This window comes from Bos mutus, chromosome 1 (assembly GCF_027580195.1).
Source record: "Bos mutus isolate GX-2022 chromosome 1, NWIPB_WYAK_1.1, whole genome shotgun sequence".
Taxonomy (NCBI): Eukaryota; Metazoa; Chordata; class Mammalia; order Artiodactyla; family Bovidae; genus Bos; species Bos mutus.
This window is the reverse complement of record NC_091617.1, coordinates 56,265,141-56,286,086: the sequence shown is the minus strand read 5'-3', so window position 1 is coordinate 56,286,086 and position 20,946 is coordinate 56,265,141.

The window sequence follows — 20,946 nt, the reverse complement described above, 5'->3', positions numbered from 1 at the left end:
TCTCTATAGTACATACAAACATTTCTTTGAGGGCTTCACAGAATGAGGCAGTCACCTTTCAGTAAATAATACATTGATGTTTGGAAAGATACCCGTAAACTCTGATCTAGAAAGATCATTCCTATTAAAAGGCAATTAACAAATAAAGAAAACACTGCTTCCAGTAGGAGCCAAAAATAAAACAATCATAAAGCAGATGCTTCAGCTTTCCATTCATGGTGCTGCCTCTTAAGAGAGCTATTTCCTAACTAAGCAGCAACAGAATTTATTTAATTTCACAACTGTTAACATTCTGAAAAGCAACGTCTGGGGGTCAGCTAGGGATCAGATCAAATTATGCATCTGGAACTTGTTCGCTTAAACTCTCTGCAAAAGTTTTCCGGTTCACATATGTTGGCTGTGTTCCACATTACAGAGAGCCTGACAGGAAAGAAGGGAACCTCTTTAGTCATCAGTCTGAGGAGATTGACAGAATATGAATGACTTTCTGAAGCACTTCTCTGTCATGGTACAAGGGAGTGCTGTCCAAATGTAGGAGGAAACATGCTTTCTTTGCCACCATAATAAAGTATTTATTGAACACTTAACATGGTTTTAGTCCTGCTAGAGCAAACTTAGTAAGAGTGCCTGCATGCTTGCTCAGTCATGTCCAACTCTTTGAGACCCCACGGACTGTAGCCCGTCAGGCTCCTCTGTCCATGGAGTTTTTCCAGGCAAGGATACTGGAGTGGGTTGCCATTTCCTACTCCAGGGGATCTTCCCACCCCAGGGGTTGAACCTGCAACTCCTGCATCTCCTGCATTGGCAGGTGGATTTTTTGCCACTGAGCCACCTGGGAAACCCTAGTAAGAGAGTGACACCTGTTTAAATTCATACTTCTTGTTTATGTCATTCATAGCTACTTTGAACTTTTAAATTCTTTCATTAATAAAATTTACATACATACATAATATACATTTTTTTAAAATTAGTATTCTGAAAGCCTGCCGTGTTGTACCAGTCATTGTTTTAGATGTCAGGAATCTGAGAAAGACATTTCCCCTGTCTTCATTGACCTTCCAGGATAGTAATGAAGATATTAAGAAAATAACCACACAATCATTAGTTATCTTTGTAACTGTTACAAACCAAAAAAAAAAAAAAGTATCTGTGGTATGCAATGAGAGCTAATTATTATGATGAACTCACTTAGTCTGGAGGTTAGGGAGAAAATGAGATTAGGAATATGAGCTGCTATAGGAAAAGGGAGGGCATTGTCTGTGTCCCATCAGGAGATAGTCATTTAGACAGGGAAAGTGTAATAGAAAAAATTATCAAGCTGATTTAGGAGACTATGTACATGGAAAGAGAACTCTAAAAGGTACCTGAGGGTTGGGTGGCATACCTAAGGAAGAACAAACTTGCAAGAAAAGTTCAGCTTTCATGGAAAGAGGTGGTTAAAGGAGATGCAATTGTAGCTTCCTGGAGGGTAGAGAAGATTGCTAGACTGCCTGGGCCAGAGTTGGTCCACAGTCTCTGTGCAGGGGATGAGCAGATTGGTAGGCAGCCATGAGGAAAGAGCAGGGTGCACAGTGGGAGTTGCAGGTGCCCCTGGAATGGAGAGGATCCCTCTATACAAACCTAGGACACTCCCACGCACAGCTCAGGCTAGGGCAGCTCAGAGCAGCGTGTGCACACATGGGGTTGAGAGTGAAGAAAACAGTGATCTCAACTGGGGACAGGCTCACACTATCTGAGCCACTGCTCAGTCAAGAATTGAAGAAAACATGTGGCCAAATGCTGGAGAAATCTATGCCAGGCAGGCACCTCTCACAGATGAACACTATGTGGGCTAAGCACTGAAGAAAAAAACATGCTCTCCAGAAACTTAGCAAATGAGGCACTGGAACAGGAAAGGAAACTTGTTCCCACAGTACCTGTCCAGTGCTCTCAACTGATTATGCTTTCTATCATGTCAGCTGCCAAAAGGGAAATATTTAAAGGACCCAGACCCATTTTCACAGATCAGGCAACGAGGCCAATTTGGAGCTGAGAGACAGTACATTGATCATGGTCCAGGGGTCCAGTACATTTATCATGGTCCCTGGTCCATTGATCTCAAAGCTGTCAGTTTTCCTAGAGGTTCTGACCTCTAGGAAATATTAAAAGATTGAAAAACAAAAAATAAATCTCACCCAGTTCTCTCTTGAAACAGTTGAATGCTGCTTTTCCCTAAGGCTCTACTAAACACTTCCTCCAGTCTCTTTTTCTCAAATAGGTATGTGTTTCCCGAACCAGACAAATGCTGCACTTACTGGCTGAAACCAATAAAGGCCTGCCCATAATAAGGACAACTTAGATTATGGGTGAGATCACCTTCCTCAAAAATACATAAACATTGGGGTTATGTTTCAGGGAAGGATAGGCAATTAAGTCTGACTGGTCAGCAGACTGACTAACAAAAATGTACACCTAATGTGAGGATTCTATTCTAACTGGAAAATCAGTAGCTCATGTATGGACAATTAATTGGGGTGGTGGGGGGGAGGGATGAAGGGAGACAAATCTTAAATCTCTGGAGGTCATCTAGGTGAGAGAGAACTTTGCCAGTGGAAAATGGAGAGGTGGAAGTGGATTCCAGAAATATCTAACAAGTAGAATTTTGGGGGCTTGGTACCAAGTTGGATTTGGTGACTGAGTGAGAAGGAGGCATCAGAGATAATATCCAGGATTTGAATGCCTAGGAAGAAATGGAGGTTCCTTTCACTGCAGATTCCAAGGCAGGGGAAGTAGTTGGAGGTCAAGTCTCACTTCAGTTTTAGACATGTTGAGTAAGTGAACACAATACTATAGAAAAATTACAAGGACAGTATTCAGGGATTGTTTTCACTATTTCTAAATTCAGGAGCTTTATATAAAACCATAATCAGAACTCATAGAATTTAAAAAACACATGAAACTAAATATGCAATACATTTCAAATGCAAAAAAAAAGTGTTTATTACAAAATATAAAATGTATTTGTATTACAAAAGATCAAATAAAAGTAAAAAGTGAACTATAAGTGAAGGTAAAAGTGAAGTATAAGTGAAAGTAAATTATCCTTGCTAGCTCTGCTCTTCTTTCAACATCAATTCCTTTGGCCCCAGAGCACCTTTTGAGCTTTGTCTCTGACGGAGCTGGTCCCTCTGAGCACCAGTATTAGTATCCTGTGCTTAACTTCCAGAGTTTTCCTCTGCCCTGGCCCTGGTCTGCAGGGCTTTTTACCTTTCTTTGTTTCAGCCTTGTCTTGGCCAGGTTCTAAAACCTTCCCTTCCTTAGGGGAGAGATCCTCCCACTTCAGATGGCATCTTCCCCAGACATTTCTAAGTCTTTTTTTTTTTCCCCCAAGTGGAGATGGGATAGGGAGAGCAAAAGGAAGATGAAGGATGGGGCGAGATGAAGAATGGGGCTAGATGAAGGATGGGGACTGCAGGATCTGGCCAGGCTTGTGGTCAGGGTGTTAGGGATGAGAGCTAGGGGACTGATGTAGAGGATTTGTCTGAGGAGAATCCATCCTCTTCTCTTCTTCAGCACTCTGTTAGTCTTAACCATTTGAGACTTCTGGAATTCATTTTGTGCCTTGAATCACATTTTCTAAAATAAAGTTCTTTTTCCTGTTTCAATGGAAATGTGAATGCAGTGTTAACAGACTTCTTTCAGTAAATGAACAAAAAAAAAGTGTTTTAAGAAATTTCCCTTAATAAGAATTCTGGGTCAGTATGAAAGATGAACTTTAACAGGAAGAAATTACCTTTTATTGCTATCAACAGCATCATTATTCACTGGATTTTCCATGAGTCTCTTGTAATATTTTCTCCAGAAAAGTAACTCAGTGAATTAAATTAAGGAAATACCCAACCATAATGAAGTTACAAAGATTGCATAATACTTCTTGGATACAAAAATAAACTTTTAATGAAGAGTCCAAAGGAAGATTTTACAAAATACTGTTCAAACAAAGGGAAAGTGCAGTTCAATGAGAAACATGAGAAATAGAGTAAGACAGAGAAAGAGAAAGGATGGGATTCTGCATGAATCACATGTGTTTTATAGTCAAGCTACTTGGTATCAGGAGATGTCACTGTTGTTTAGTCACTAAGTCGTGTCCGACTCTGCAACCCCATGGACTGTAGTCCACCAGACTCCTCTGTCCATGGGATTTCCTAGGTAGGTAATATGGGTTGCCATTTCCTTCTTCAGGGTATTGTCCTGCCCCAGGGATCAAACCTGCACCTCCTGCATTCTTAGGTGGATTCTTTACCACCGAGCCAGCAGGGAAGTCCATCAGGAGATAGCCCCTGCTATCAGAATGGACTGTGTTCCAGTGTCCATATGTGGTCTTTGGTTTAGGTCTTAGAACAATGTTGAGAGAGTAATGCCCTAACACATCGGTAATAACTTATTTAACCTTCAATATGCCTAAAGTTCTGCAATAGCAGTGACTTACCAGCCCATAGGATTGTGATACCAAACAAAAATGTACTCAGATCCACAGTGTCAGATATGGGAACGTATCTCCACATTCAGGAAAGAGATCAAGTTCCCCATATTCTATATACCAGTAACAATGACTATCTCCTGGTGGTGACCTCATGGCCTAGGCAGTCTTTGGAGTGAGAATGGGAAAGGAACTGGAGAAAGGTGAGGCTACCATAAGAACAGAGAATGGCTAAGGAAGGGCTTCAGGAGACTGAAGTGGGAGGATGTGTGGGGCTTTGACCTGTTGCTGGATAACTCCACAAAGACGGTTTTAGTTTTGATTGCTTTTTAAAAATTTTTGTTGGACTATAGTTGATTAATAATGTGTGTTAATTTCAGGTGTATAGCAAAGTGATTCAGTTATACATTTACATGTACCTATACTTTTTCAAGTTCTTCTCCTCTTTAGGTTATTACAGAATATTGAGCAGAGTTCCTTATGCTATACAGTAGTTCCTTTCTTTGGTTCCTTTGTTATCCTTTGGATAACAAAGAATTATTCATTGCCAAATTTCATAGTACTGAGGTGGAGAAACTGTGGCATAGAACATCACCTTGGAATTTGTTAGAAATACAGATTATCAAGCCCCACCCAGACTTAAATGAAGTGGAATCCAAGGGCAGGACCCAGAATTTGTGGCTTAAGATGTCTTCCAGATGATTTTGATTCTCAATATAATCAGAGAGATTACTTTTATTGAACTATAATTTTTTTAAAATGTAAATCTTTTGCTACTTTCACTTCTTTAGGATACTCAATTTCACCATAAGATTGTTTTCTAAACACTTCACAACCTACTGAGACCATTTGGCCAATCCTATTATCAATCATATTTAGGTGAGATGTCAGTGATTTCTTAACATGGTTAATTTGAAATTCTGAATGATGATAAGTGTCATGATAACAAGAATGACTAATCAGAATATCTCACATCAATAGTCTGACAGGGTGTCCTAAGTATAACTGGTGATACAGGAAGGATGAATGATCAATCCAGAATTTCACCTAAGGGACAAGGCAGATCTTTAAATTTGACATCTAGTATACATAGTGAAATGGTAAGGTTTTAGCGAAGATAAAGGAAAACATGGGAATTCGCCTCCCTCAAACTAAACAAAACATACACTACTCATAGTGTAACCTGTGGATCAGGAGTGTTGGCAGCGTGTGGGGACTGTTAGCTGTGCAGCATCTCAGGACCCACTATAGACTCGATCAATCAAATATATAAATGCTACATTTCCCTAAGTTCTCCAGGTAGTTCATATGCACATAAGAGTTTGAGAAGCACTAGAATAATTCAAGAACCATGTTGTCTGAGAAGTACCTCATTTCCTTACTGTTTTTGCTTTTGATATACGATGTCTTTATGGATTCCATTACTAATACACACTTGAACACATAAGGAAATTAAATTACAAAAACTTTGTTCTCTAATTTCCTTGGAAATGAAGCATCCTAATTTTGAAATAATAGAAAATATCCTAATCAACTTTCTGCTGTTGCCAAAGTTGAGTAACATCCAGATCAGATCAAATCACATCAGTTGCTCAGTTGTGTCCGACTCTTTGCGACCCCATGAATCACAGCACGCCAGGCCTCCCTGTCCATCACCAACTCCCGGAGTTCACTCAGACTCACGTCCATCGAGTCAGTGATGCCATCCAGCCATCTCATCCTCTGTTGTCCCCTTCTCCTCTTGCCCCCAATCCCTCCCAGCATCAGAGTCTTTTCCAATGAGTCAACTCTTCGCATCAGGTGGCCAAAGTACTGGAGTTTCAGCTTTAGCATCATTCCTTCCAAAGAAATCCCAGGGCTGATCTCCTTCAGAATGGACTGGTTGGATCTCCTTGCAGTCCAAAGGACTCTCAAGAGTCTTCTCCAACACCACAGTTCAAAAGCATCAATTCTTCGGTGCTCAGCCTTCTTCACAGTCCAACTCTCACATCTAACTGTCAACTAAAAAATATAGTCACAGCCTGAAAGTAGAGAGTTATATTATTTGGTGGGAGTATTTAGGACTCCAAGCCCAGGAGACAACATCTCAGTAGCTCTGAGAAAACTTTTCCAAGGAGTCAGGAGGGGAAGTCAGGCTATATACAGGTTTGCAACAAAGGGAGCAGGCAGTCTGAACGTCGAAGATCAACTATCAAGTTAAGGGATTTACATCTACGTATGGGAAGATGCAAGCCTCTGGGCTCACTGAATTCATTCCTTTCATATGCACCTCACATATTTGGGTCACCTTAAGGAGTGGCAGATGGCTGCTTCTTGCATCCTCCCAGCTCTACAGCAGTCACTGTGGGGGTGGCAGCATCCCCTGGATCACAGTTTTGGGAGCCCTCATTCACCTTTGGAGGCCAGGGGTCGCAGATGCCTGTGACGTTTCTTGTTTATTGGTACGACAGGCAATATTTTCATTTCACAGAACTTGGATGCCACTATCCAGGCAGATAAATGAAGGAAGCTCATGTCTGTGATATACAATTCTTTCCTTTTTTCTTTCATTACTCCTTCTCAGCCTCCCATCACCACTGCTTGGTTTGTACTTTTATTCATTCGACAAATGCCTTTTAAGCATCAAGTGTGTGCTAGGGTCTGTTCTAAGTGTTGGTGGTTTATGGAATGAAAAACATAGCTCGTGACTTTCTTTAAATGAGATAAAGGACAGACTCTCAATTTTTTTCAAGTGTCAAATAAATTTGATACAAGTTTAAAACATTAAATGGATGAAGTAAGTGACAGCTTTATAGTCTAATGTTTTTTGATTGGACTTCCCTGGTGGCTCAGACAGTAAAGAATCTGCCTGCAATGCAGGAGACCCAAGTATTTGGCACGTGTTTTACAAATATTTTCCTTTATGAACCTTCTATTGTAGTAATTTCTTTCCATGTCTTAATCTTTGGAATGGATGACAACTGAAATGAGCAAGGATAAAGCAATAGAAAGAAGTCTAGGATGAGGGACATCTTTATTTTGGCCCCTAGATCAGTCCGTTTGCCTTGAATTAAAGTCACTTTCTGTTATATCAATTCAGCCAGTGAATCAGTATGTCTCCTCCCATACTAAAGTGGGGAAAAATGTACTTTAATTTTTTTCATATATTTGACAGTCTTTTGGGCAAAGTACACTGGAAAGGACGCTGTACTGGGTGTTGGGAGAAGGCAATTTGAGTTCTGGCTTTGTCCCTAACTAGTTATGAGACTGAGTCCATACTGTCACATTTCTGAACTTCAGTTTCCTAAAATGTAAAATGACAATAAAGATAGTAAAATTTATGAAAGTACTTTGATATAAGGATATCATGTAAGAAAGAATTACTGTGTTTGGTGTCTTGCATTATTTCAGGAATAATGCTTAGTCAGGGTTGTTATCATGAAATGAGGAAGTAAGCTGCAGTTGATGGAATTCTGAATAATTCCACGTGAAATATGTTTGAATTTGTTTACAATAGCCTCCTGAAGACCCAGAATTACTTTTGCCTATTCACTGCAGATGGTGACTGCAGCCATGAAATTAAAAGACGCTTACTCCTTGGAAGAAAAGTTATGACCAACATAGATAGCATATTTAAAAGCAGAGACATTACTTTGCCAACAAAGGTCCATCTAGTCAAGGCTATGGTTTTTTCTGTGGTCATGTATGGATGTGAGAGTTGGACTGTGAAGAAGGCTGAGTGCCGAAGAATTGATGCTTTTGAACTGTGGTGTTGGAGAAGACTCTTGAGAGTCCCTTGGACTGCAAGGGGATCCAACCAGTCCATTCTGAAGGAGATCAGCCCTGGGATTTCTTTGGAAGGAATGATGCTAAAGCTGAAACTCCAGTACTTTGGCCACCTGATGCGAAGAGTTGACTCATTGGAAAAGACTCTGATGCTGGGAGGGATTGGGGGCAGGAGGAGAAGGGGATGACAGAGGATGAGATGGCTGAATGGCATCACTGACTTGATGGATGTGAGTCTGAGTGAACTCCAGGAGTTGGTGATGGACAGGGAGGCCTGGCGTGCTACGATTCATGGAGTCACAAAGAGTCGGACACGACTGAGTGACTGATCTGATCTGATCTAATCCTGTTTAGAATTTCCAACAACTGATCTCCTGAGTATATTTACAGATCTAACTTTACCATCAGATGTCTCTAATGGAGGTCACTTGTAATTCCAGGTTGAGGCACTGTTAGAGAGAAGAGGTTGTCAATATTCAGTCCCTGCTGCACTCTTTTGCAATGATTTTCTATTAACATACCAGGTAGGTATGAGTGAATGGTCAAAAAAGCAACATTTAAGGTGGCTATTCTCTTTTAGATGAGCAAAATAAGTTTTCTTTATCTACTAATAAATGAAAATTATTGATTATAATTGTTCCACTGTGCATATATAGTTAAGTAAAACCAATTATTATAATCTTTTAAATTTTATCATCTTGATAAAAGGGGGAAAGTATACATAAAATGAGATATTCTTCTATTTTTATCATTAAAACTCACATTTTTGTTTGTTTTTCTCCCTGTTTGTATCCTCTCAACCTTATGCTAGATTGAATTGATTGACCCTTTAGGAGAGATTGGTCTAGGAATTTGTTTCCAGTCTTTGCCCAATTTTACTCTTTTTTTTTTTAATCAAAAAATATTATTATACATGACACTGCAGTTTCTGTATCCTCAGCTCCCTCTTTCTTCATGTATAGCCAGTCAGAACACTTTCCTGTTATTGTTGCTCATCTATGCAAAAAAGAAAGAAAACTAACATTATGTTTTTGTTGTGCTTTCTCACTTAATCTTCAAAGCAATGCCAAGAATTATTCACAGATGAGAACATGTGAGCAGGAAAAGTGAGTTTGTGATTATGTAGTTAGTGTACTGCAGAGCTTGGATTTGCCCTGGGGTTTGACTCCTATTTGATTCCCATCACACTCCTATACTACTTATTTCTATCCTGCTGGTCTCTTTGAAAACTAACATGTTTTTGAACGTGAAAATCCAAATTTTCTTTCTAGTCTATCATTTAAATCACAATTACTTCATAGGAACACCACAAGTGCTAAAATGTTAAAAGTCATAATGCAAATCCCAATTAATCAGGCACCTTAGTATTTGATAGTTATACATTACCTCTTGTATTTCTTTCAACAGTAGTACAAGATGAATCTCTTTTTAAAATTTTCATTTGGAGGATAACTGATTTGCAATGTTGTGTTGGTTTCTGCCATACAACAACGTGAATCAGCCGTAAGTATACATATATCCCCGCCCTCTTCAGCCTCCCTCTTATCACCCCCCTGCATCCCACTTCTCAAGGTTCTCACAAAGCACTGAGCTGCGCTTCCTGTGCTATGCAGCAGCTTCTCAATAGCTATCTATTTTACACATGGTACTCTATATATGTCAATACCACTCTCAGTTTGCCCCTCCCACTCCTTCCCCCCATGAATATCTTTTTTAAATGGGGAACCAAGGTTTAGAGGGGTAACTGACTTGTGGGAGATGGCACAGTGATGTTTTTGACAGTGTGAACCTTGGTTTTCTGGCTCCAAATCCACAACAGCTGAATGACTGTACTATGTTCAGAGTGTTTTGTTGAGGAAACATCTGTAGCTTTCTTTCCGGGGAAGAGACCATCAGAGGAAAGACAACAAAGATCTCAGTGGTCTTTAACAGTGGTTTCCTTCACTAACAATTTCAAGAGTGGTCCCTCCCCCATTTCCTTTCTATTTTCCAGTGAAGGTCTAGAGTGGTAGGTAGTCACTATGGCTGATATTTGAGGTGTTTTGTTTTGTTTTGTTTTTTTGTCTTGGAGAGATGCTTCTTCTCTCCCCTTATTTCTTTATGACAATTCATTGAGAGGTTCAAACACAGTTTGCAGTGTGGGTGCAAGAGTGTTAGTAAGTAAGTGTTAGATGCCCAGTCATGCCCGACTATTTGTGGCACCATGGACTGCAGCCCACCAGGCTCTTCTGTCCATGAGATTTTCCAGGCAAGGATACTGGGGTGCGTTGCCATTTCCTTCTCCAGTGGGTGCAAGAACTTGTTACTAACTGGAGAATGGCTGAGCCAAACTATTGCAAAAACCAGTCCCACTGGCTGCCATCATTGCCAAAGTGGGAAGGCTCTTTGTCCACTCATCCACCATTACGGGAATTCTTGCTTTTCTTGGGTAACCTTTTCTCTCAATTTCTTTAGTTTTCTTGCAACATCATCCATGTTTGAATTCCTTTCCTTAGTATGTGGAGACCTGAGGGCTGTCCTTGGCTGGGTTTCTGAAGCCTGACACTGAATTTGATAAGAACATGAAGTTTCACAAAGGAAAAGGTTTTTGGGTAAAGGGGAAATAAAACAGAATCTTTGATAAAGTGAAGTTGTGAGTCAAGTAAACCGAACAAAATATGCATTAAAAAGGGTGAGAATGTATGTCATGGGAGAAAATCAGATAAGAGGCCAGGATGATGGTAAGGTGCCGGGAGCTGGTGTGAGGAGCTCCACCTGTGGCAAAGGTCATGAGGAAGGAGGCTTGGCATACGCAAAGGTGGGATTGAGCCTCAGGAGTCCCCCTGGATATTCTTGAGCATCTACCCCCCAAAACCAGAGTCTGCCTACTTTACTGCTTTGTGCTCTCACCTCTGACTTTACTGGGGGCTGTCCCCCACCACCATCTCGCTCTCTCTGATAAAGAGTTAACTTACAGCTCCAGTTAATAAGTTCCAGGGCATTAGGAGTGTTTAAATCCAAACCCCTTAGATAGCTCTCTAACTCACCTGACAAGTTTACCCGGACTCCTACAGCTATGCATACGATTGTTTACAGTCTCTCAGCCTCGAGAGTCACGGGAAGCTTAAGATATTCAAATAGCTTAGAGCCTCTCAGAGAGTTAGAAACTGTCAGAATAAAACTAGTAAAAGATTTCATTGATGAGCCAATGCTTGCTGCCAAGTTTCCACATCCCCTGTATTGTATCCTTGAATGTGTATTAATTAATATACTTGGTAGGTAGAAAAAATAAGTAGTGGCCTTGGTGTTAGCAACTTTAGACCCTTAAGGTAATAAATTATTTCCTTTGTTGTAAACCCACTGCACCTCTGCCCTATAGGAATGCAACTTTATCTAACACCTTCGGAGGATGGCACCAAACCTTAAAATAATTACTCTTAGAGAAAATAAGTCTTACGGTTGACAAAACTTTGTCAAGAGTCATAAAATGTTAATAGGCCTTCTGGCCAGAAGATTATGTGAATCACCTAAACCATTTGTATACGATAAATTTGCAGGAAAGAAACCCTGGTTTTGATAAGGATCAAAGACTGCTGACTTTGCATGATTTCACATCCCCTATTATCCTCTATGTGCAACTTAGGGTATAAAAGCCCCTGTTGAAAATAAAGCCAAGGGCCTTGCTCACCAAAGCTTGGTCTCCCCATGTCATTCTTTCTTTTCACATTCTGGCTGAGTCTCCATCTGGAGCGCAGAGGTCCTCTGTGACCATTTATTTGCCTGGGCTTCTAAGACCCACTCGAGAAGGTGTCTAAGGTGGGGCACCTTCTGCTATTCGAGAGGGCGCCTGCGGCCTCTGTGGTCAGAGCTAACCTGGTGTCACAGGTTATATTGATTTTCCACGTAAACCAAGCTACTCAGCCTCTTTTCTCCACTGAATTTTCCTGCTGAGCTATCCTCATTCTATTACTCTTTATATCTCTAATGAATATTTAAATAAAGCTATTGTACACAGTGAACTCACCGAAGCCGTCTCCCCTTCAAATTCCCTGAATCAGCCAGGGCTGGACCTTGGCAGTGAGGAGAAAGGCAAGGGCTAGCTTAGAAGTGCCTATGAAGACAAAGTATAAGGAGTTTTATGGAAGTATCCAAGGTAGAGATAAAACCCTTTTAATATAGGCCAGGGTCACAGCTTCTTTACCAACTGAGCTATCAAGGAAGCACTCAATATGTCAGCAAATTTGGAAAACTCAGCAGTGGCCACAGGACTGGAAAAGGTCAGTTTTCATTCCAATTCCTAAGAAAGGCAATGCCAAAGAAAACTCAAACTACTACACAATTGCACTCATCTCACACGTTAGTAAAGTAATGCTCAAACTTCTCCAAGCCAGGCTTCAGCAATACATGAACTGTCAACTTCCAGATGTTCAAGCTGGTTTTAGAAAAGGCAGAGGAACCAGAGATCAAATTGTCAACATCCGCTAGATCATCGAAAAAGCAAGAGAGTTCCAGAAAAACATCTATTTCTTCTTTATTGACTATGCCAAAGCCTTTGACTGTGTGGATCACAATAAACTGTGGAAAATTCTGAAAAAGCTGGGAATACCAGACCACCTGACCTGCCTCTTGAGAAGCCGGTATGCAGGTCAGGAAACAACAGTTAGAACTGGACATGGAACAACAGACTGGCTCCAAATAGGAAAAAGAATATGTCAAGGCTGTATATTGTCACCCTGCTTATTTAACTTATATGCAGAGTACATCATGAGAAATGCTGGGCTGGAAGAAGCACAAGCTGGAAACAAGATTGCTGGGAGAAATATCAGTAACTTCAGACATGCAGATGACACCACCCTTATGGCAGAAAGTGAAGAAGAACTAAAGAGCCTCTTGATGAAAGTGAAAGAGGAGAGTGAAAAAGTTGGCTTAAAGCTCAACATTCAAAAAACTAAGCACACGGCTTCTGGTCCCATCACTTCATGGCAAATAGATGGGAAAACAGTGGAAACAGTGTCAGACTTTATTTTTGGGGGGCTCCAAAATCACTGCAGATGGTGATTGCAGCCATGAAATTAAAAGACTCTTACTCCTTGGAAGGAAAGTTATGACCAACCTAGACCATATAATAAAAAGCAGAGACCTTACTTTGTCAACAAAGGTCCATCTAGTCAAGGCTATGGTTTTTCCAGTAGTCATGTTTGGATGTGAGAGTTGGACTATAAAGAAAGCTGAGCACCGAAGAATTGATGCTTTTGAACTGTGGTGTTGGAGAAGACTCTTGAGAGTCCCTTGGACTGCAAGGAGACCCAACCAGTCCATCCTAAAGGAGATCAGTTCTGAGTGTTCATTGGAAGGACTGATGTTGAATCTGAAACTCCAATACTTTGACCACCTGATGCAAAGAGCTGACTCATTGGAAAAGACCCTGATGCTGGGAAAGATTGAGGGCAGGAGGAGAAGAAGACAACAGAGGGTGAGATGGTTGGATAGCATCACTGTCTGAATGGACATGAGTTTGTGTAAACTCTGGGAGTTGGTGATGGACAGGGAGGCCTAGCATGCTGCGGTTCATGGGATCACAAAGAGTCGGACACGACTGAGCAACTGAACTGATCTGAACTGGGTCACAACTTTCATTATAATTCCTTTGCTCTTCACTTGAGAATGTCAATTCCAAGTGAAATGGAGAGGATGGAGCCTCAAGTCAGGTCAGATGCTCCATTGAGAAACTAGAGAAAAATCACCCTTGGCTTAGTCAGAAGACATTTTGGGACATTTAAACAATGACACTAGGATTTACACCTAAGAATATTAATTTTCTGGGGCTTCCTTAGTGGCACGGTGGTAAAGAATCCTCCTACCAATGCAGGAGACATGGGTTTGACCACTGATCTAGGAAGATCCCACATGCTGTGAAGCAACTAAGTCCATACACCACAGCTGTTGAGCCTGTGCTCTGCAACAACAGAAGCCACCACAATGAGAAGTCTGGACCCTGCAGCTAAAGAGTAGCCCCCTGCTCGCCACAACTAGAGAAAGCCCACACAGCAACAAAGACCCAGCACAGCCAAAAATAAATAAATAAAAATTATTTTAAAAATTTGAACACAGAACTTGAAAATCCAGAGCAGACAGTTGTAAGTATAACAGGTATTCAGGTTTAGACAAAAATGAGAAGGATCTGTTTACCTCAGAGAAGGATGGAGTTGCATCAAGCTTCCCTCCAAGATGGGATTGAAAGAACCATAAGACTAACAATACGGCAGAAAGAAAAAGTTACAGAAATAATTTCACTTAAAAACACTATCATCAGATGCTAAGTAGAACACAAGCACTTGTCATATAGTAGAAGCTCAATAAACATCTATTGAGTGGATAAATAAATGAATCAAAGTCATTATCATGCACACAACAGGTGTTTGGCTTTAGTAGTGAATATAACATTTGATAGTATCAAGAAAATGGGCATCTTCTTCCCACATCAAATATTATTATTTCCAAAAGGTAAGCTGAAGCTCCAGTAATTTGGCCACCTGATGCAAAGAGCCAACTCATTGAAAAAGACTCTAATGCTGGAAAAGATTGAGGGCAGGAGAAGGGGATGGCAGAGAATGAGATGGTTGGATGGCATCACTGACTCAATAGACATGAATTTGATCAAACTCTGGGAGATAGTGGAGGACAGAGAAGCCTAGTGTGCAGCAGTCCATGGGTTCACAAAGAGTTGGACACGACTTAATGATTGAAAACAACAATCAAGAAAAAACAAAGCTCTAACAATCGAGCAAAAGAAATAAATGTTAATATTGCCCTAAGAGTTTAAACAACATTGGTAGTTGAAAATGATTTATTTCTTAAATTTTGTGGGGTGGATTGCATTTTTAGTATATTACTCTTTATTCCTTATAAAGCCTTTCTTAATATCTTAGTTTTAAAATAAATAACAAATTTCATGAATTAAAGTAAAGCTCATTATTTTGTACCTTGCCAAAATGTAGGTTCTGCAGGGTCAGGGAGGAATTGAAGCTGAAGCTGACAAGGAGTAAGCAGACAAACCCCCAGAAATCTTCCCATGCCGAGGATCTAGGATTATCATGGAGTCCATTCTGCTGGCATTTGGGAGGATTTTACTAACCAGCTCATTTCTCTATTTTTCTATCCATCATGAAGTTTTGTATTAAAAAAAGTCTTAATATACAGTAAAATATTTTTCTGAATGCCCCTTAGGATCCAAAACACTAATATGACTCTATGAAAGTTATTATGGAGCCCTTTAAACTGACTTTCTACTGCCATTGAACTCAGTACTGGGAAGTATAGTCTACAGTAAGGAAACCATCCTTTCTCAACCTTTAAACCAGCTAGTTAGTGAACTAGATCTGAGTTCCATATCCAAATTTCCTATTGTTTGATCAGAGTTTGATTGAGTCAGCTATAGTCCATTAATCTGCTGGCACCTCATCTAGAAGCAATGATGAGGAAGCTCAGCATTGTCTTAAGGAATAAAAAACTACTCCAAACCTACATTGTTTCTAATCAATGACAAATTTATATGAATGTCAGGGATGCAGAAATTCTTGGCCTTTATTCCAAGATTGCTCAGAAGTCACCCTGGACGAAAAATATCGTACCTTAATTGTTTACCCTTATTTAAAATTAGGCATGCAAACATACTTGAATGTTATTTTCTATTTAAATTTATAATCACCTACACATATTCTTAAAAATGGAATTCAGCTAACATGATAATGGTGAGAAACAGCTTTCCTGAAAAGATCAGGAACAAAGCAAGAATGTCCCCTCTAACCACTCCTTTTCAAAATTTTACTGCAAGCCCTAGCTAATGCAGTAAGACAAAAAACAAACAAACAAAACAATATATATTGAGAAGAAAAAAATAAAACTGTCTTTTTTAGAAGATAGCATATGTGGGCAATCTGACAGAACTGGCAAAAATATTCCTGGGACTAAGAAGTGATCATTACTATGTTGCAGGATTCAAGATTCATTTGCAAAAGTTAATCACTTTCCTATATGCCAGTAATGAACAAGCAGAATTTGAAATTTTTTTTAAAATGCCATTTCCATTATTTCCTCCTAAAGTGAAATACTTACATATAAATATAACAAAATACATACAAGATCTATATGAGGAAAACTACAAAACTCTGATGACAGAGATAAAAGAACTAAATAAATGGAGAGATACTCCATGTACATGGATAGAGTCATTATTGTTAAGTTGATCTATAGATTCAGCATAATTCCAGTCAAAATTCCACTAAGTTATTTTGTAGATAGAAACAAATGGATTCTAACGTTTATATATTCACTGGCAAAAGACCCAGAATGGTGAAGACAATATGGCAGAAGAACAAAGACCAACACTATCCAACTTCAAGACTTACTACAAAGCTACAGTAATCAATACACTGTGCAGTGGTAAAAGAATAGACAAATAGACCAATGGAGCAGAATAGAGATCCCCAAATTGGCCCCATAAATATATTCAAGTGGTCTTTGACTAAGGAACATAGGCAACACAATAGAGCAAAGAATATAGACACAATCTTTCATCCTTCACAGAAATGAACTCAAAATGAATCTTGAACTTAAATATAAAATGGAAAGCTATAAAAACCCAAGAAGACAACATAGAAGAAAAATTCAGGTGATCATGAGTTTGGTGATGACTTTTCATATACAACACAAAAGGCATGGCCCTAAAGAAATAATTGATAAGCTGGTCTTCATTAAAATAAAAAATCTTCTGCTCTTCATAGAACACAGTCAAGAGAAAGAGAAAGCAAGCCACAGACTGAGAGAAAATATTTACCAAATGCCTTGCTAATAAAGGACTGTTACCCAAAATATAAGATGAGCTCTCAAAACTCAACAGTCAGACTATAAACAACCCAGTTCTTTAAAAATTCCAAAGATTTGGACTCTCAAAGACAACTCACCCAAGAGGATACACAGGTGGCAAATAAGCACCTTTATAAACAATGAGCTACCACTGTACACTTAATAGAATGGCCAGAAACCATACACAAACAACGCAAATGCTGGCAAAGACACAGAACAACAAGGGCTGTCATTCATTTCTGGTGGGAATGTAAAATGCTACAGCCTCTTTGATTTCCTAAAGGAAATCAGTCCTGAAAATTCATTGGAAGGACTGATGCTGAAGCTGAAGCTCCAATGCTTTGGCCACCTGGTGCAAAGAACTGACTCATTAGAAAAGATCCTGATGCTGGGAAAGATTGAAGGCAGGAGGAGAAGGGACAACAGAGGATGAGATGGTTGGGTAGCATCACTGACTCAGTGGACATGAATTTGGGCAAACTCTGGGAGTTGGTGATGGACAGGGAAGCCTGGCTTGCTGCAGTCCATGGGGTCGCAGAGTCAGACACGAGTGAACAACTGAACTGACTGACAGCCACTTTGAAAGACAGTTTGAAAGTTCCTTACAAAATTAAACATTCTGTTAACCATACGATCCAGCAGGGGCACTCATTCATGTTTACCCCAAGGAGCTGAAAACTTAAGTCCACACAGAAACTTGCACAAGGATGTTTATAGAAGCTCTATTTATAATTGACAAAACTTGGAAGTAACCGTGACGTCTTTGCTGAACGGAAAAACAAACAGGTCCTTCTAGATGATGGAATATCATGCAATGCTAGAAAGAAATGAGCTGCTGCTGCTGCTGCTGCTGAGTTGCTTCAGTCGTGTCTGACTCTGTGCAACCCCATAGACGGCAGCCCACCAGGCTCCCCCGTCCCTGGGATTCTCCAGGCAAGAACACTGGAGTGGGTTGCCATTTCCTTCTCCAATGCATGAAAGTGAAAAGTGAAAGTGAAGTTGCTCAGTTGTGTCCGACTCTTAGCGACCCCATGGACTGTAGCCTACCAGGCTCCTCCATCCATGGGATTTTCCAGGCAAGAGTACTGGAGTGGGGTGCCAAAGAAATGAGCTATCAAGATACAAAAAGACACAGAAGACACTTAAATGTATGTTACTAAGTAAAAGAAGTCAATATGAAAAAGCAACACATTGCATGGTTTAAACTATATGACATTCTGGAAAAAGCAAATGTATGAAGAAACTAAAGGACCAGTGATTGCCAGGGGTTGAGGGGAAACAGGGATGAAATGGTTGAGTACATAGGATTTTTTGGGTGTGAAACTATTCTATATGATGTATACTATATATAGTGTATACAGGGCATTATACATCTATTGAAACCCATGGAAGGTACAGCACCAGTGAAGCCTAATGTGTAGTATGGACTTTGGGTGATCGATGTTTCAGTGTAGATTCTTCAACTGTAACAGATGTACCACTCTAGTGCAGAATATTGATAGTTAGGGAGGCTGTATCTGGGGAGCAGGCAAGAATGGGAAACCTCATACCTTCTGCTCAATTTTACTGTGAACCTAAAACCAAAGTCTGTTCTTTAAAAAACAACAACACTAAAATGTAAAATCTAGAGACATGGGTTTCATCCCTGGGTCAGGAAGATCCCCTGGAGAAGGAAATGGCAACCTACTCCAGTATTCTTGCCTGGGAAATCCCATGGACAGAGGAGCCTTGCGGGCTATAGTCCATGGGGTCGCAAAGAATTGGACATGACTGAGCAACTAACACTTTTTCACGAGACACTAGTATGAAGGGAAAAAAAAAAAGACTGTGTACATACACAGAGTCCATCTGTCCCTTTAAAAAGATTTGCTTTATGAGTTTTCCAGAAAGCTGCCTGTTCCTCTTTTGAGTCCCTAAGGATGATCATAGGGACTTTCTTGTGCAAAAGATGGAAAAAAATACAAAGGGTCTTCTCTGTCCCTTGGATGAACTAAAGCAGAAAATGCTGAAGAGGCCATTGAAAGTCTTTCACATTGAAACGTGAAAGAGTGTTTCACATTTCCTGTTTTCCACTTAGGCATCCACTCATATTCTCTGAGTGACTCTTATATAAAGATACTGTTCTGGACACTGAAAATATAGGAGTGGACAAAACAGAAAGTTCACACTTGATGTAGAGAAAACAGCAAATACAGACAAAAACCCTAATCTGTTAACCAACAGATTCCTGCCAGCAGCCAAGCTCCATGTGGTTCAACCCTGGTAACTGAGAATTCATTGTAGAAGGGGTGGCAGGGGGAGGAGGTGGGGCTTCCAGGGTGGGCCAGCAGCAGGATAGACCTCTGCCTGGTTTACATTTTATTCCATCTGAACATGTTTCTCCTGATCTGCTTCCTCCCATTCATGCTCTGACCCTGACCTCAGTGCAGATGGACATTCTCTGCCTATAAGGGGAAGAGGTCTGACTTGGTAGTGCCGCCTGCCAGGAAAGTCTACTAGGTTTAAAAGAGTGGGAAGGGGAAGGAGGGACAATTGAGCTCTATTTACTGAGTCACAGAACTGGCACCAGGCTCTGCTGAAAGAAGTACAAATCACATCCTTGTTTTCCAAAAAGGCGCTGCCCATCAAAACCCCATCAGGGAAAAGAGTCTGGAAGAAGCCAGCCAGATTCATTTTTACCATAGCAAGTATGTGTATGTGCTTTGAAAGTGGGAAGCATATTGAAGAGGGTTTTTATTTTTTTCTTCTTAGCTGCCTCTTGCATAGTTTTTCCAATTAAGGGATTTTGGCATCTATCTTCCTCGGGATCCCTAATTCATTCTCTCTGCTCCATTGGGAGTGAAGTTCCATGGTCCTCTGTACACTGTTTCTCTCTCTAGCTCAACCTCTTTCTGTCCTGGCTTTCTCTCAGCCTCACTTTCATCAAAAAGATTTTTTTTTTTTAAGATCCATCTCAGACTGACAACAGTTGGCTTCTTTTTTTGATCGCATAGAGGCTTTTGTGGACAGGAAACAGTACAGTAGCCTGTGTTATCACTGATGTTCTATCTACTACAGTTATAAACTGAAAACCTTGTTCTTCTTAAACTATTAAACACAATTGTAAAAATCTAGTAAATTAAGAATTTTAGATTGGAGTTAAGCACAGTATGTACTTTATTGTTAGATTAGCTTATACATTTCATGAACAAACAGTGCATAATCTTTCAGACACAACATACAAATTTATTATTTTATTTAAACATATAATTCAACAAATGGATGTGTAAAGCCATTAATTTGAATGTTTTTATATATTTGAACACATTTTAGAGACCTGGTTACTTACATTCCTATAAATATTTCCATCTATATTCACATTTCATATAGTGGATTTCCTTGTGAGCAGCTAAGAAAGCAGATATGCAAACCCCATAAACAAAACCTTCCTAAACAGATACACAACTATAGTAAACCTAATTATAACAAAAACTTATGCAGATGATCCTTGAATAACACAGGCTTGCCCTTCATGAGTCTATTTATATGTGGATTTTTTTCAGTAAATACACACTGTAATACTACATGGCTGGCTGAACCAAGGATATAGAACTGAAGATAAAGCGAGGTGGGGGAGGGGGTCAGCTCCCCTAATCTCCTTTTTGTTCAGTGGCCAACTATGTATTTACATATGATTCTCATAAGCATTTCAAAATCTTAAAGCCTAATTTAGTAAACTTCTAATTTAGTAAATCAGATTATCTCAGGTATTGAAAATTGACTATAAATATAAATGGGTAAAATACTTTAAGTGTCTCAGTAAAAATCATTTGTCTACTATGTTCAGTTCAGTTGCTCAGTCGTGTCCAGCTGTTTGAGACCCCATGGACTACACAGCA